Below are 15,100 nucleotides of genomic sequence, written 5' to 3'. Positions count from 1 at the left end.
TCCTATGCTTTCTTTGTTTATTCATTTAAAAAATTTTTATTCTAAGAACATATATAAAATTTCCCTTCTAGGGCCATGGTGCCTCAGCAGGTAAGAATGTTTGCCTGCCATGCCTGAGGACCCGGGTTCGACTCCTGGTGCCTGCCCATGTAAAAAAAAAATTCCCTTCTAAATATAATCAAACACATAATTTTATGCTCTTAACCACATTCATGATGCTACTGCCATCACCGTCATCCATTACCAAAACTTACACATCACCCCAAATAAATACTTTGTACAGTTAATGCATTACCTCCATAACCTGTATTCTACATTCTTAATCAGTAGTATGAAGGTAGAAACAATATCAGCTATTTATATGCTGCAACAGGAGTTTAAAAAAACCTTGAGTAAAAAAAGAATTTGTTTAAAAGTAAAAAATTTTGAAGTGTGTTTTTTTTTTTGGTTTCTTACCTACAATTTAAAAATACTGGTAATTTAGAAAACCACCCAGTCAAAGTAATATTATAAGAATATCAAGGTTAAATTTGAGGATTTTCTACATAACTATTAATATAAGAAAAAATGGCATGATTTTCATTTAAAATTTTCTGTTGATTGGGTAAATTGGCTTTTTCCTTTCTGAGAACAATGGTTTCCACTAGAAAAATATTTCAAACTTACTGACAAATGAGTGCAACTGTGAAACATATCACAAGGAAATATCTCAAAGATATGTAGTAGGATTATGAAAAGTTATTTCTACTGTCAAATAGTTGGATAAATTTCCAATCTCCATCCAGACACCAAATAAGTGAAAATTATAGGATTATCAATTTAGAAAATTAAGTTGCTACTGTGCACAAGTATAGAATGGGTTATAAAACGAAATATATATATATATGAAATCAAACAATGAGATAGAGCATAGCATAAAATGTAGAGAATGATTAAAATTGAGTAGGAAGGAAGGAAGGGAGGAAGGAAGTAAGGTGGAAGGATGGAGAGAAGGAAAAATGGAAGGAAGCGCCAACCACATTATAACTGCTTTTAATATATTGCAATGATATTTGAGTATATTTTTTCTGCATGCAGCCCATATCGTGTGAATATATAAAAATCAGTTACTCCTATAAAACTTGGTTAGAAAACTGCTGTTTTTTGGTTATTATTCAGGGAAAACTTTTGTTATTAATAAAGGTAACCTTTTTGCTTCAGATTTTAATGGCGATTTAATATCTTCCTAAAGATCTACTCAATAACTTAGCTAACTAAACAACTATTAGAATATGTTTAGACAACTTTCATTTTGGGGTAATTAAAAAGAAGTACAAATAATTACATACTTTTATTATTTTCATGAATACCCAGCAATAGGATAACTGTTCAATGTTGCTTCCTATGAAATGGAGCTCGAATGATATTAAGGAATGATAAGAAAGAAAGAAAGAGACAGATGAGATCAGGGGGTCTGAAGCTCAGCTATAACAGACAACAAACAACAGACCACTTTACTCTTAACTAGTTCCTACTTATATACTGCAGGATTTATGTGACTAAAAGCATGCATACATTTCATGATAAAACAGAGTGCCTACTTTTCAGTGGATTACTCCCTGCATACAAGAGATGGCTAACAAGACTTTGGGGTTAAAAGAAGGAACAAACATTCTCTCCCACTCAGACTGTCCTCCAATTAAGCAGATAATCTCCTCAGTTTTCTGCCACCAGTCTGATGCCAGCTGCTCCCAATAAATTCTACAGGTCTTGTTTTAACCCTTGGCTCCTACAGTTCAAGTGTGATGGGTTTTTTTAAAATTAATGCTTACTGTTTGTTTTTGTTTTCTGACTGCTGAAACAAATACCATACAATAGATTGGAATAATGCTGGGAATTGAGTGGCTTACAGATTCAGAAGCTAGAATGTTTGCTTCCTTCTAGAGTCAATGTTTTCTAGCGAGATGGCAGTTTTTGGGGTTCTGTTGACTTTCAGTTTCTGGCTGCTCCCTGTGGCTTCTTTTCTGTGTCCAATTTTCTTTGCTTGTAGTCATATTGGATTAAGTCCCACCTTCATTCAGTTCAGGCACATCATACTGAATTAATAGCATCTTCAAAGGCCTTGTTTACAAAGGTTTCACACCCACAGACCAGGGACTTGGGACAAGACATGACTTTTGTGGAGGACAAGATTTAATCCTCAACAGCATTACTTTGCTTTACAGAAAGATGTAGAAAAATTACACCACTGCTAGATGTTTAAGGTAATGTTCATTTCCCCCAATTTATCAACAATAAACATTATTGCTTTGTAATATGCTCAATCTGATGGATGATTACTAGCCAACCCTTTGATGTTTGATGGGATGTATGTTTTTCCAATGTAATTGATATAAAAATTATTAATTAATTATATAGTTGTATATTAATATAAGGACAATACCTCAAGACTCATCGTTTTTAGATGTTGTTTTTTAATATTTTATTGCAACATATGACATATATATATATATATACAAAGAAAAGAAAGAAAAAGCAATAATTTTCAATGTATACTTTAAGAAATAGTAACAGAACAGATTTCAGCATTTGTTATGGGTTACCATTTCTCTATTTCAGATTTTTCCTTCTACATATTCCAAAACACTGAAGGCTGAAATAAATATCAATACAGTGATTAGGCAGTCAAAATTACTTGTTAAATTCTGTCTTCTTTGTTAGAAATCCTCCTTCTCCTTAGATCCTTCTCCTAATCTACAAGGATCTTTGGCCAATGCCACTTCGGCTTTTCCATGAGATGGGGTATTGACCATAGAGGATAGGGGGATACAATTTTTTAATAATCTTGGAGACACTGGACCCACTCTGCTTCAGGATTTATTTGGCATAGGAACCTTCTGGAACTTATGGGTTCCAGGAAAGTAAGCTTAGTGCATGAAACTTTTATAAAACTTCAGTTAGAGCCTTAAGTGCCCTAAAGAGTTAGTGGGAGTGATGCTGTTTGGAGTTTGGCAAACCATGGCAATTAATAGTATCTAGCTAAAACTTACATAAGAGTAACTTCCAGAATAATCTCTCAGCTCTATTTGATCTCTCTGTGCCCCCATGCCTTATTTTATTGCATTCCTTCTCTCCTTTTGTTCAAGAAGGCATTGTTGATCCCACAAGGCAGGAGTCAAATTCCTGCCTTGGCGTCATATCCTATGTTTTCAGAGAGACTAACCCCATATGGTGGGGAGGGTAATGGTATGGCTTGCAGAGTTGGGGAGAGAGAGAGAGAGAGTCCACATTTGAGCAACAAAAGAGGCTTCCAGAAAGCAACCCTTAGGCCTCATTATAAGTAGTCTTAGCTTCTCCACTACAGAAATAAATTTCATAAGTGCAAGTCTCAAAATCAAGGGCTTGGCCTAATTTCTTGGGAATCACCAATATTTGACAGAGTAGCTGGGGTTTCACAGATGGGAAAGTTAATTGTTCCATACACTTTTCTTTTCTTCAGTCCTTAAGGGGCTCTACCAATATTTTTTTCAGATGGTTAAAAACCTTTTATAGCTTCTCACTAAAAGCAAACAAATAATGCAATGAAACACTGTCATTTCAACAGAGTGAAAATCAAGAACTTGTTTTGCAGGGAGATATAGCTAAGAAAATTATTACAAATAATATAAAACTATAAAATATTAGTGAACCTTAACCACAACCAATAAAATTCACTTAAAACAGGACTTCTATAACTTTCTATATCCATCCATTTTGTCCTAAACATTCCTGTTTCTCTTTCTGCAGCAATTAGTTATTTTACATTAAGGGGGAAAGTACTCTCTTTTTACTTAAGAAAAACACTTCCTACATACTTTACATATTGAAATTACCAAAAAAGATCTTGAAATCAACATCCTGCAAGTGCAATTCTTTTCTTTTTTCTTTTTTGTGGAAAATAACATATATACAAAAAAGTAATAAATTTCAAAACATAGCACAGTAATTAGTTGTATAATAGATTTCAGAGTTTGGTATGTGTTGCAATTCCAAAATTCTAGGTTTTTATTTTGAGCTGCTCTAAGGTACTGGAGATCAAAAGAAATATCAATATAATGATTCAGCAATCATACTCATTTGTTAAACCTCCCTTCTCTGTATTAAACTCCATGATCACCTTTGATCTTCCTCTTACTCTCTAGGAGCATTTAGGTTATGCCCATTTTAACTTTTTGGTATGGGAAGGGGCTGTCAATAATATGTGAAAGGGAGATGGAACTAGTAGATGTTCTGGAGAGTCTGGTCCCTCTACATTTCAGTATTTTTCTGGTCCAAGGACCCATCTGGAGGTTGTAGGTTTCTGGAAAGTTACCTTACTGCACTGAAATTTTGTAGAATCTTTTAAACACCAGAAGTCTTTTTCTGTTTTCAGAAAGTCACTTCATAAATGTCTACTGGCACATTACTGACCCCATCTTCTTACTTGCTCTGTAGTTTCTATTTTATTGTTTGTAAATATAGATAATGCTTCATTATACTTTATTTTAAGAAATGTCCTGACTGCCCTTGAATAGTTACTCTAACAGAATAATTTAGGGATGGATGTCATACATTAAATATTTGAATTAATTTGTGGAGCATTTTCTTCTTTTAAAATATCATCCCAGTATGAAATAACTCCTTATTTCCTATGAATTTATTCAATTTAAACATAAAGAATGTGAAAATATAAGACCAAGCTATTGCTATTTCAGCAGCAAATTAAACATAACATTTAAAAATGTTCACTTACTATTTTGAGTAAATTCTTAAAAAAATATATTTTAATTTAAAAATTTAGGGTACATTTTTATTATGCTATAAATTTCATCATATAACTTTGTAGCTGAATACTTTACTACAATCTTAAAAAAATCTATTAATATTTTCTACTTGACATTGTCCAGGTGCAATATCACAGATTTATAAATAATGATATTTTATTCCTTTCTTTTCATTACACTGGCTAGTACACTGAGAGAAGTGTTTAGAAAGAGTGAAGATTTTGGGATTCTGAGATGTATTGAAATGTCTGGTTATTTCACATTAATATATTGATCTGAAATATGTTTAGTTTCATTGAAATATTTTCCACAAGTCATTAAAATATTTATCCTGCTATACCTATTTAATAATGAGTTTTCATTCTATATGTGAAATTTCATGTTTTAATTCAGGTTTCTATCTTATTTAAAAATACCCTGGAAGACTTAACATCTTGGAATTTCTAACTGAAACAAATACCTTCTGCCCCAAAACAGGTAGAATTGAAATGTAAGGATGGCCCATGAGATCCCTGAGAATATTCTTTCCAGTATGGTCGCCACAAAATAAGGGTGAGTCAACTCCTTAATTTGAGGAGCCAAGATTATTCAGAATGGATGTTCTAGAGATAATGATATAGTATACTTCCACACAGACTCCATGGCCAAGTGACTGAATTTATCCTTTTGGGACTCACAGACAGTATGGAATTTCAAGCCTTTCTTTTTGGAGTCTTTCTTGTGATCTACTTAATTAGTGCTATGGGTAATCTTGGGTTAATTATGCTAATTCAAATCAGTCATCAGCTTCACACACCTATGTATTTTTTTTCTCAGTCATCTGGCTTTTGTTGATTTTTGCTATACCTCCTCTTGTCACCCCAAGCACAATGGTGAACTTCCTCCAGGAAATTAAAAGAATATTCCAACCCTGCTTGTGCCACACAGTTGTTTTGCTTTATCATGTTTGTGGTATGTGAAGTGTATATGCTCTCAGTCATGGCTTATGATAGATACATGGTCATCTGCAAACCTTTACTCTATACCATTGTCATGAGTAGAAGGGTTTTTATTCAAATGATAGTACTTATTCCTATGGATTTTCTGTGGAACTCCTACAGGCAATTCTTACCTTGAATTTGTCTTTCTGTGACTCAAATATAATAAATCACTTCTATGTGTTCCTTTGGTTGGTCTGGCTTGTCATAAAACCCATTACAAAGATATCAAAGAACTGATATTGTTCACACTTGCTGGTTTCAATGCTCTTTTCTCTCTTTTAATTGTCCTCATCTCCTACATATTCATTTTATTTGCCATTCTGGGGATTAAATATACTGAAGGCAGACAAAAAGCCTTTTCTACTTGTGCCTCACATCCGACTTCCATCACTATATTTTATGGGACAATTATCTTTATGTATATGCAGCTTAAAACAAGACATTCTCTGGATACTGACAAGATAGCTTATGTTTTCTATATTGTGGTAATTCCCATGCTAAATCCTTTAATTTAAAGTCGGAGGAGGCAGGAAGAGAAAAATGCTATGAGGAGAACTATGGAAAAGTTGTGTTCTACTATAAAATAAATTACCTATGTTTTAATTGAGAGACTCTAAGTAGAGAAGCAGCACTTAAAAATTAATTTTTTGGGTAGTGCACTGGTGACTCAGTGGTAGAATTCTCACTGCTGTGTTGGAGACCTGGGTTCATTTCCCAGAGTCTGTCCATATTACAAAAAAAAACAAAAAAAAAAACGGAAGTTTTCTTCATTAACACACTAAAAGTAAAAAAAAAAAAATGAAATTTATATTTTAAAAGTTAATATGGTCACACAAATTGCAGTAATTTTCTGATTTCATTTTTTTACTATGATCATCATTCCTGATAATAGCAAAAGACATGAGAATGAAACACATAAAGTTGCAAACAATAGTTCAAATTTTGCTTCAAAGATTTTTCAAAATCATTTTTAGAGGTATTTTGAAGTGAATATTACTTAACATTAGTAAAAAACACATTCACTTTAAATTTCTAAAGTAATGTTAATTTGTTAATGTCTATAAAATATTCACAGAAACTAGTCTTTCAAATCCGTGTCAACTTAACCTGAAAACAATTGTTGGTTCTGATGACCTTACAGGTACACTGACATCCACACTGGTTGAAAAATTAAAGCAACTGAAATGATAACAAATAAGATGCACATGCTCTTCAAATTAGAATAAGGTTTCTAGATTGGAAAATAATAGCAATCCATGTTAGCTTGCTGTTTTTGATAGCAGTGCAGTGGTCATTTAAGAGAATATACTTGTTTTTAGTAAGTATTATTATAAATGAAGTAAAGAGTTATGTCTTCAACTTATTCTTGAACATTCAGGAAAAATATAATGTGATAAAATGTTAACATCTAGGGAATTGGGGTGAAGGCTTTACAGGTATTCTTGGTAAAATGTTGGAATCTTTTCTAAAATCTGGAATTATGTCAAAATAAAAAGTTAAAATAAGAAATTAGCCCTGCAGCATTTATTGTGTACTTCTAATTTAATGCTTTAATAGATCAATATTTTTGTAAAATTGTTCTTGTTTTGGTGCCCCAATTCCAAAACCTTTGTAACTGTAAAATAGTAGATTTTTTACAAATAATATGTAACAGCAATTTTTATTTCCTTAAAAACATGAATAAATAAAACACCCATCATTCTCCATATAAATCTTAGCTCTTTCTTTAGGAGATTAGCTGTTTCATTAGGAGAACTCATTATGAGCTTGTATTTTCACCTGTTACAAATTAAATCAATGTGCCATACCTTTTTAGAAAATTCTAAATAACAATTTGTCTAATTATTCTTAAAATGACTTGTACTGTTGTTAATAGTTTTATGATCAGTGAAAAATTTGCATGCAAGGTACTGGAACAGATTTAAGAATTCAACTGTTCATTGAAGCATCAGTCAAAAGAGAGAGTGAATCTTGGTCTTTCAGATTGAATTTAGTTATTACAAATTTGGATTACAGGTATGTTACATGTGTGATGGAGATAAACAGGGCTCCAAATCTGTTGTAGTCATTTTCACTTTGCTTAAGGTGAACCCTGCCCCTACCAGAGAATGTTTTGAATTACAACTATGACCAGTCATGGTTCTGGCCAATTGCATTTCATCTGCTGCCAAATCCCTGGTGCTAATTCTATAACTGTTATGTCCTCCAAGAAAAGGTTTTCTCTAGCATGTTACATGGAATATTAAGCCTCTGTGATGATCCATAAAGTAGGGGTTAAATGTTCAAATACATTTCAGAAGCATTTTACACTATACAGCCTTTTTCTTGAAAACACAATTATCAACAGTATAAAAAAGGATTTGACAATGTTTCCTTTAATATTTTTAGTCACCATTTTAGAAATACTTTTCACAACCTGAAAATTTTTCAGAAAACCTCCTTTCAACATTCTGAAAAAAGACGATTTTGGATCCCAGATCCCATTGGTGTGATCTAAATGGGTCTCATTGAAGAGTTAGGTTTTCATACCTTAAAATAAGATGGCTAATCCAGTAATGTATATGAAACTACTCTGGATTGATTGAGCGCACCCAAAATTTAAAAGTTTAGGTTTATTTTTCAGAGACTTACAACATGCAGATTTTTCCAATGCCAGATGAACCCTGAAACTTAGAGGTATCAGTATGTCCCAGAACATGAACTAGTTGCATTCCCCTTCCCCACAATGTCAACACCCCTTTTAAACTTGAAGACATTAGAATGGTCATTGCCTACATTGAGAACATGATCAAATGAAATGAAGGAGTTGTAAGAGAAAAGCTAGAACTTAACTGTGGCTACTGAATGATTATATAGATATTTCTTTTTGATTTTAGTATACTGGAACAAACATAAAGAAATAACTGAAATTGTGGAACTGCAACCCTTACTATACTTTGAAATTTGCTCTATAACTACTTGTTAAACTGTACTTTGAAATTTTTCTATATATATTATATATTACAATAAATATTTTTTAAAAATATGAAAAATTGAACATAGTACTACCATATGACTGCTAACATTCAACTGAAATAATTAAAAACAGAGACTGAAGAGAAATTTGTACAGCAAATTTACAATCACATTGTTCACAATAACCAAATAGTGAAAGCAGTCCATATGTCCATCAACAAACGAATGGCCAACAAAATGTGGTACATCACTACAATGAAATATTATTCAGCCATAAAAAGGAATGAAGTTCTGAAACAGGCAACAACATGGATGAACCTTGAAGATATCATATTGAATGAAACCAGCCATAGATGAAAGGACAAACATTGTATCTCACTTATATGAAATACCTAGAATCAGTAAATTGCATAGATATTAAAGCAGATCACCAACTTCAGGGGCAATGAGAGTGGAGAATGGGGAGTTATTGGTAATGAGCATGTTTGGGGTGATGAGTAGCTTCAGTAATAGATGGTGGCTATGGTAGCATAACATTGTGAATTTAATTAATGCCACCAAATTATACCCTCACAAGTGGTAAGAATGGGAAATATTGAGTTGCATATTATGCTGCCACAATAAAAGTTTTAAAATATGAAAAAAATATAAAGTATATATGTCTATATATGTTTTACAATCTTTTCATTATGGAAGTGTCAATGTCAAAAATGTCAAATCTATGTCTAAAGAGAGAGGGTAATTGGCATCCACCTGAGATTTTCTTTAAAAATATAAATAAGACACCAAGAGATGCCATCTCTGACTTCAGACTATAAAATGAAAACATTTGATTAGCCTGAAGGGAAACAAGGACCCTCATAAAATGTTGATAGAATTGAAAGATAATATAACTTCTTAGAGGCATACTTGGTACTATCTAGCAAAATTACAGCAGCTAACAATCCTATTTCTAAGAAAAATATCCGAAATAAATATTGACACAAATATAAAATAATACACATACAAGGTTATTCACAGGAATATTATTTATATCACCAAAATATTAGAATGTGAATATCCTCATGCCTCTCCCAGGGATGAGGAAATTTTCTTGGTATGATAAATAATGATCATCAGGCTATGGTGTTGAAAATAAAAAAAGGAGAAAGGAATTACTAGTATGCTTCATGCTGTGCATGAAAAATCAAAGATTAAAGATGCATATATTTGGCACTAGTACATCAATGAATTAGAAAAGTAACATTGAAAAGTCAAATTAAAAAATTACCTTTAGGACATGAAACAAATGAAAGGGTACAGACAGGTATGGAGTTCAATGTTTTTTTTTTTTTTAATATACCTTGCTATGTAGTTGGGTTTTTTGTTTGCTTGTTTGTTTGTTTGTCTGTCTTGGGCAAGCAGTGAGAATCAATGGCAGGTGAGAACTCTGCCTGCTGAGCCACGATGGCCCACCTACTATGTAGTTTTGATTTTGCAAATGTATTAAAGCTTTATATAATTTAGAAGTAAATCAACAATAAAAAAATAAAGAATCTTCTCTGTTATTGTGATGGTTAATGTCAACGTGGCTGGGTGATGTTTTCCAGTTGTCAAGTAATGCAAACACATGTCTATCTGTTGCTATGAGGCATTTTGTGGGCTGAAATTATCAGCACATTGACTGCATCTTTGGCAGATTACATTACAGTCAGTGATGGTGAATGCCCTTTCAATGAATGACAGTTAATCTAATCAGTTGAAGGTTTTGAATCTCTCTCTCTCCACTTCAGCCAGCCTGTCTCTCCTGGAGAATTCATCAAAGGACTTCATTGCAGTTGCTAGCTTGTGGCCTGCCTTATGGAATTTGGACTTGTGCATCCCCACAGTTGCATGAGGCACTTTTATAAAATCTCATATTTACAAGTAGCTCCTGTGAGTTCTGTTTCCCTGACTGCCACAACTAGAAACCTTCCAAAGTTTTCCATTTTATTCTAATAAAAATCAAAAAAGTAAAATTACCCAAAAAGTTCTAAATAATTTGGCCCCATGTACACTCTTGGATCTTGTTGTCTATTCCTCTTACTTTTTCACTGCTCTGGTTTCCACATTGTCCCTCAGAACAGAAGCCTTCCTCCCTAAATAGGGTCTTTGCAAGTTTTTAGTCTGGTATCCTCTTCCCCAGATATCTATTTTCTCCTTCACTCCTCTACCACTCTGGATTCAGTCCAAAAAGAAAGAGTAACTTGTGAACACAAAGGCTTATTATAGGAATTAGGGCTGAGGCAAATGTTTGCACATATCAGCGAGCAAAGATCAAGGAAGTATCTAATACAGGGCTGGGAAAGCTGCAGCCAAAGGAGAATGGGACAGGTAGTGAAGGTCTCATCCTAAAACACTGAAGCAAGTTCCCAAAGATCTCCATTGAGCTCTTGGTTAAGAAGAATCTTTCAGAAAGCTCAACCTTCTGAGCTTACAATAATAGATTGGATGCTTCTTGAGCTCATGCCAAGGAGTTGATGTGAATCTCACATCTATCTGCCCACAGATCAGAATGAAACATTGCCAGGATAGAGTGGTTCCTACTGTTATACTACTGTCCAAATATTTTTAAAGTTTCTTTCCTTATCAAACTATAACATGACACCCTATTTGCAAAGATAGTTTAGAAAAATGAAGATCCTGAGTTCTCTGCAATGCAAAGGAAATTTAGAAAGAATTGATGGTGATTGTATTAGTTTTCTATTGATGCCATAAGAAATTGCCAAAAATGTTGTGATTTAAAATGACATAAATTGATTTCACAATTCTCTAGGTCAGAAGTTCAGGTACAGTGTGGCTTGACTGCTTAAAGTCTCACAAAAGTGAAGTCGAGTTATTAGCAGAGTAACACTCCTTCTAGAGGCCCTAGAGAATAACCTGTTTCCTCATTAATTCAGGTAGCTGGCAGAACTCAAAGATCTAAATTAGATGACTAGATCAACTTTTCCATGCTGGCTATCATCTCAGGGTCATTTCCCTTGTTCTAAAGATCTCATACAAAAATTGACTCAGGCCACCTTCTTACATTTTTGAGTCCAGTAACATCAGACTGGCTCCAATCGCATTTCAGATCTCTTTTATTTTTTGCACAACATCTCTCTGACTCCAGCTGGGAAAGATTCTCTGCTTTCAAGGGTTCATGTAATTAGATTGGTTCTACCTGGATAATCTAGGATAATGTCTCCCATTTCAACATCTATAACCTTAAACACATCTGAGAAATCATTTATGCCTTATAAGCTAGCATATTTAGAGGTTTCTGGGATTAGGATATGAACATCAATGTGGTACTATTATTTTGTTTACCATAGTGCTATATTAGTTTAAAATTCAAATTCCAGCAGGGGCAAGGATAGCTCTATGGAAGAATTCTTGTCTGAGAAGTGGGAGATCAAGGCTCAATTTCTGGAGCTTGCTAATGCCAAATAAAAAAAAACTAAAAATTAAAAAACCTTAGGGTGGGCCATTGTGGCTCAGTAGGCAGAGTTCTCACTTGCCATGCCAGAGATCTGGATTTGATCCCCACTACCTGCCCATGCAAAAAAAAAAAAAAAACCTTAAAAAAATGGAAATGCCAGCACAATCCATTCCATTGTTAACTCAGCATTCATCCATAAATTAAATGGAAACATTTTTGCTTTCCCTATTGGAAACAATCTTCCTTTGGTGGACAAGACTTGCAAATTACCAGAGAATTATGGGTTAGGAAGGTAAATATTTTGCCTAAAGATTATTCATTTTAATAATAAGTACACAATTTTAGTCAATACCTTTAATGAAGCCTGGGTATGTTGGCTAAGAGGGAAACTGACCAAAAATGTATTATCACACATTTGCCATTCTAAATTTTCAACAGGCCATTACAAATGTCTATGACATTAACTGTCTCAGGGTGACAAGGTAAGGCCAAAATAAATTCTATATGCATTTTATATTTCATTTCTTATGAAATTAATATCTTGGCTGGAAGCAATGTTGCTGGAGTACCACAATAGTGAGAAGAGCTTTCCTATTTTGATTGGTTTAGCAGAAACCACCAGAGAAGTCAGTTCTGTAACCAGAGTTAAGCATCTATTCTAGTGAAGACAAATTGCTGCTTCTTATATATTGGAAGAGGTTGACATAATAATCCACAGAACATTGTCAAATTGGACATATACTATTATTTGCTGCCATTGTACACTGCTGAGTACTGAGAATGGTACTGTGTTCAACTATGTTGTTGAGTCAATGAATAACCACCATCCATCCTGCCATTGCTAACTTACTTAGGAAAAAATTGTGTGGACAGAAGTGGCTAATAAAGGGAATGATCACAGCCAACACATAGCATATCTTACTTACCAATGCTTAGGGAAGGTTCTTAGGTGAAGAAACACTTAAGTGAATATTTAAATGGTTGTCATCAGCCTATCACATCGTATATTGAGAGAAATTGCTCCAAATACCTCTTACTCATTACTAATTGTCAAATTTTTAAATTGTCACTTCCAAATTCCAGATTATTAAGCCAAACTACTTTCCAAAGCTCATATTTCCCTGGAGAGTCATACTTCTGTCCACCTTCTTCAAATAAATACAATAACCCAAGCACATTGATTGAAAATAAGAAAAGATCTTTTTGAGGATTTCCCTCAGCCATGGTCTCTTTTAACCACCTCTAGATGGAGCAATTTTACTGTCAAAGTATGTGAAGAGGCTGAGATTTTACCCTACTTAAATCTAACAAAGTAGCCTTACCATGTTTCCATAGATTCTGGGAGAAGACACAAGACATTAGAAACAGAAACAAAGGACTTTCTTACTAATGACCCAGCAAGCATCAGAAGCTTCATGTTTGTGTCTGCTCCCTTTACCTCCTCCCCCAATATCTCATTAGTGTGGGTATTTGCTGTTTTGTTGAGTCCTATGATGGTTATTGTTTTTGTTCAGTTTTTATTCTAACACCATATATGCCACCTAAAATTTCCCCCTTAAACTACATTCAGATATTCAATTCAGTGTTGTTAATTACATTCACAATGTTGTGCTACCATCACCACTATTAATTACCAAAACATTTACCCCATCCTATACAGATATCCTGCATCAATTTAGAATTAAGTTTAAGTTCATGCCCCCACCCCAGACCTTGGTAACATGAATTCTAATTTCTGACTCTATGAATTGTTTATTTTAATTATTTTATATCAGTGCGATCATACAATAATTGTATTTTTGTTTTTGACATTTCGTGCCACATGTTGTCTGACTTCAAGGATCACTCATGCTACATACACCAGAATTTTGTTCCTTTTCATAGCTGAATAGTCTATTATGTGTATAAACCACATGTTTGATCCATTCATCAGTTGACAGACACTTGGGTTGCTTTCATCTTTTGGCAATTGTGAACATTGCTACTATGAACATTGATATGCAAATATCTGCTCAAGTCTTTGCTTTCAATTATTTTGGATATGTTCTTAGATGTGAGATTGACAGGTCACCTGGTAATACTACACTTAACTTTCTATGTAACTTCCTGATTGTTTTCTACTGTAGCTGTACCCAATGTAGATTGTCATCAACAGTAAATAGTATTTCCATTTCTCCACATCCTCACCAAAACTTTTAATTTTTCATTTATTTTAAAGTACCCATAAGATTGGGGTATAAAATGGTAACTTGTGGTTTTGATATGCTTTTCCCTAATGGTTAATATAGTTGAACATCTTTTCATCTGCATTTTGGCCATATGTATATCTTCAAAGGAATGTGAATTTGAGTCTTTTACTAATTTTTAAAATTGGGTTCTTTGTCTTTTTGTTGTTGAATGGTAGAGTATCTTTGCTAAGTGTGGATAGGAAACACTTATCATATATGTGGTTTACAAATATCTTCTCCCATTCTCAGTATGTTGTCTTTTGACCTTCATGATGAAGACTTTTTGCTCACATTTTTTCTTTATTTTGATGAAGTCCTATTGAAGTATTTTTTTCTTTTGCTGTTTGTGTTATTGGTATAAAGTCTAAGTAAACATTGCCTAATGCACAATCCGGGATATGCGCCCCTACTTTTTCTTCTAGGGGTTTTATACTCATGTTCTTAGATTTAGATATTTGATTCATTTGAGTTAATTTTTGTATATAGAGTGATGTAGGGGTCTGTTGTCATTCTTTTACATATGGATAGCCAGTTTTCCCCTCATCATTTGTTAAAGAGACTACCTTTTTTAACTGAGTGGAGTTGGCAGCTTTTCAAAAATCAATTGGCTGGGCGGGCCATGGTGGCTCAGCAGGCAGGAATTCTTACCTGCAATGCCAGAGGACCTGGGTTCGATTCCTGGTGCCTGCCCATGTAAAAAAAAATCAATTGGCTAGC

General features: G+C 33.7%; 1 pseudogene; it reads left to right on the top strand.

Annotated features, from left to right (window-relative positions):
* Positions 1–5,277: 5,277 nt before the first annotated feature.
* LOC143649313 (olfactory receptor 5AL1-like) lies at positions 5,278–6,276 on the top strand (annotated as a pseudogene).
* Positions 6,277–15,100: the final 8,824 nt, after the last annotated feature.

Source organism: Tamandua tetradactyla, chromosome 11, assembly GCF_023851605.1.
Source record: "Tamandua tetradactyla isolate mTamTet1 chromosome 11, mTamTet1.pri, whole genome shotgun sequence".
Classification (NCBI taxonomy): Eukaryota; Metazoa; Chordata; class Mammalia; order Pilosa; family Myrmecophagidae; genus Tamandua; species Tamandua tetradactyla.
The sequence above is the reverse complement of the archived record's forward strand: the minus strand, read 5'-3'. Positions and strand labels throughout refer to the sequence as shown.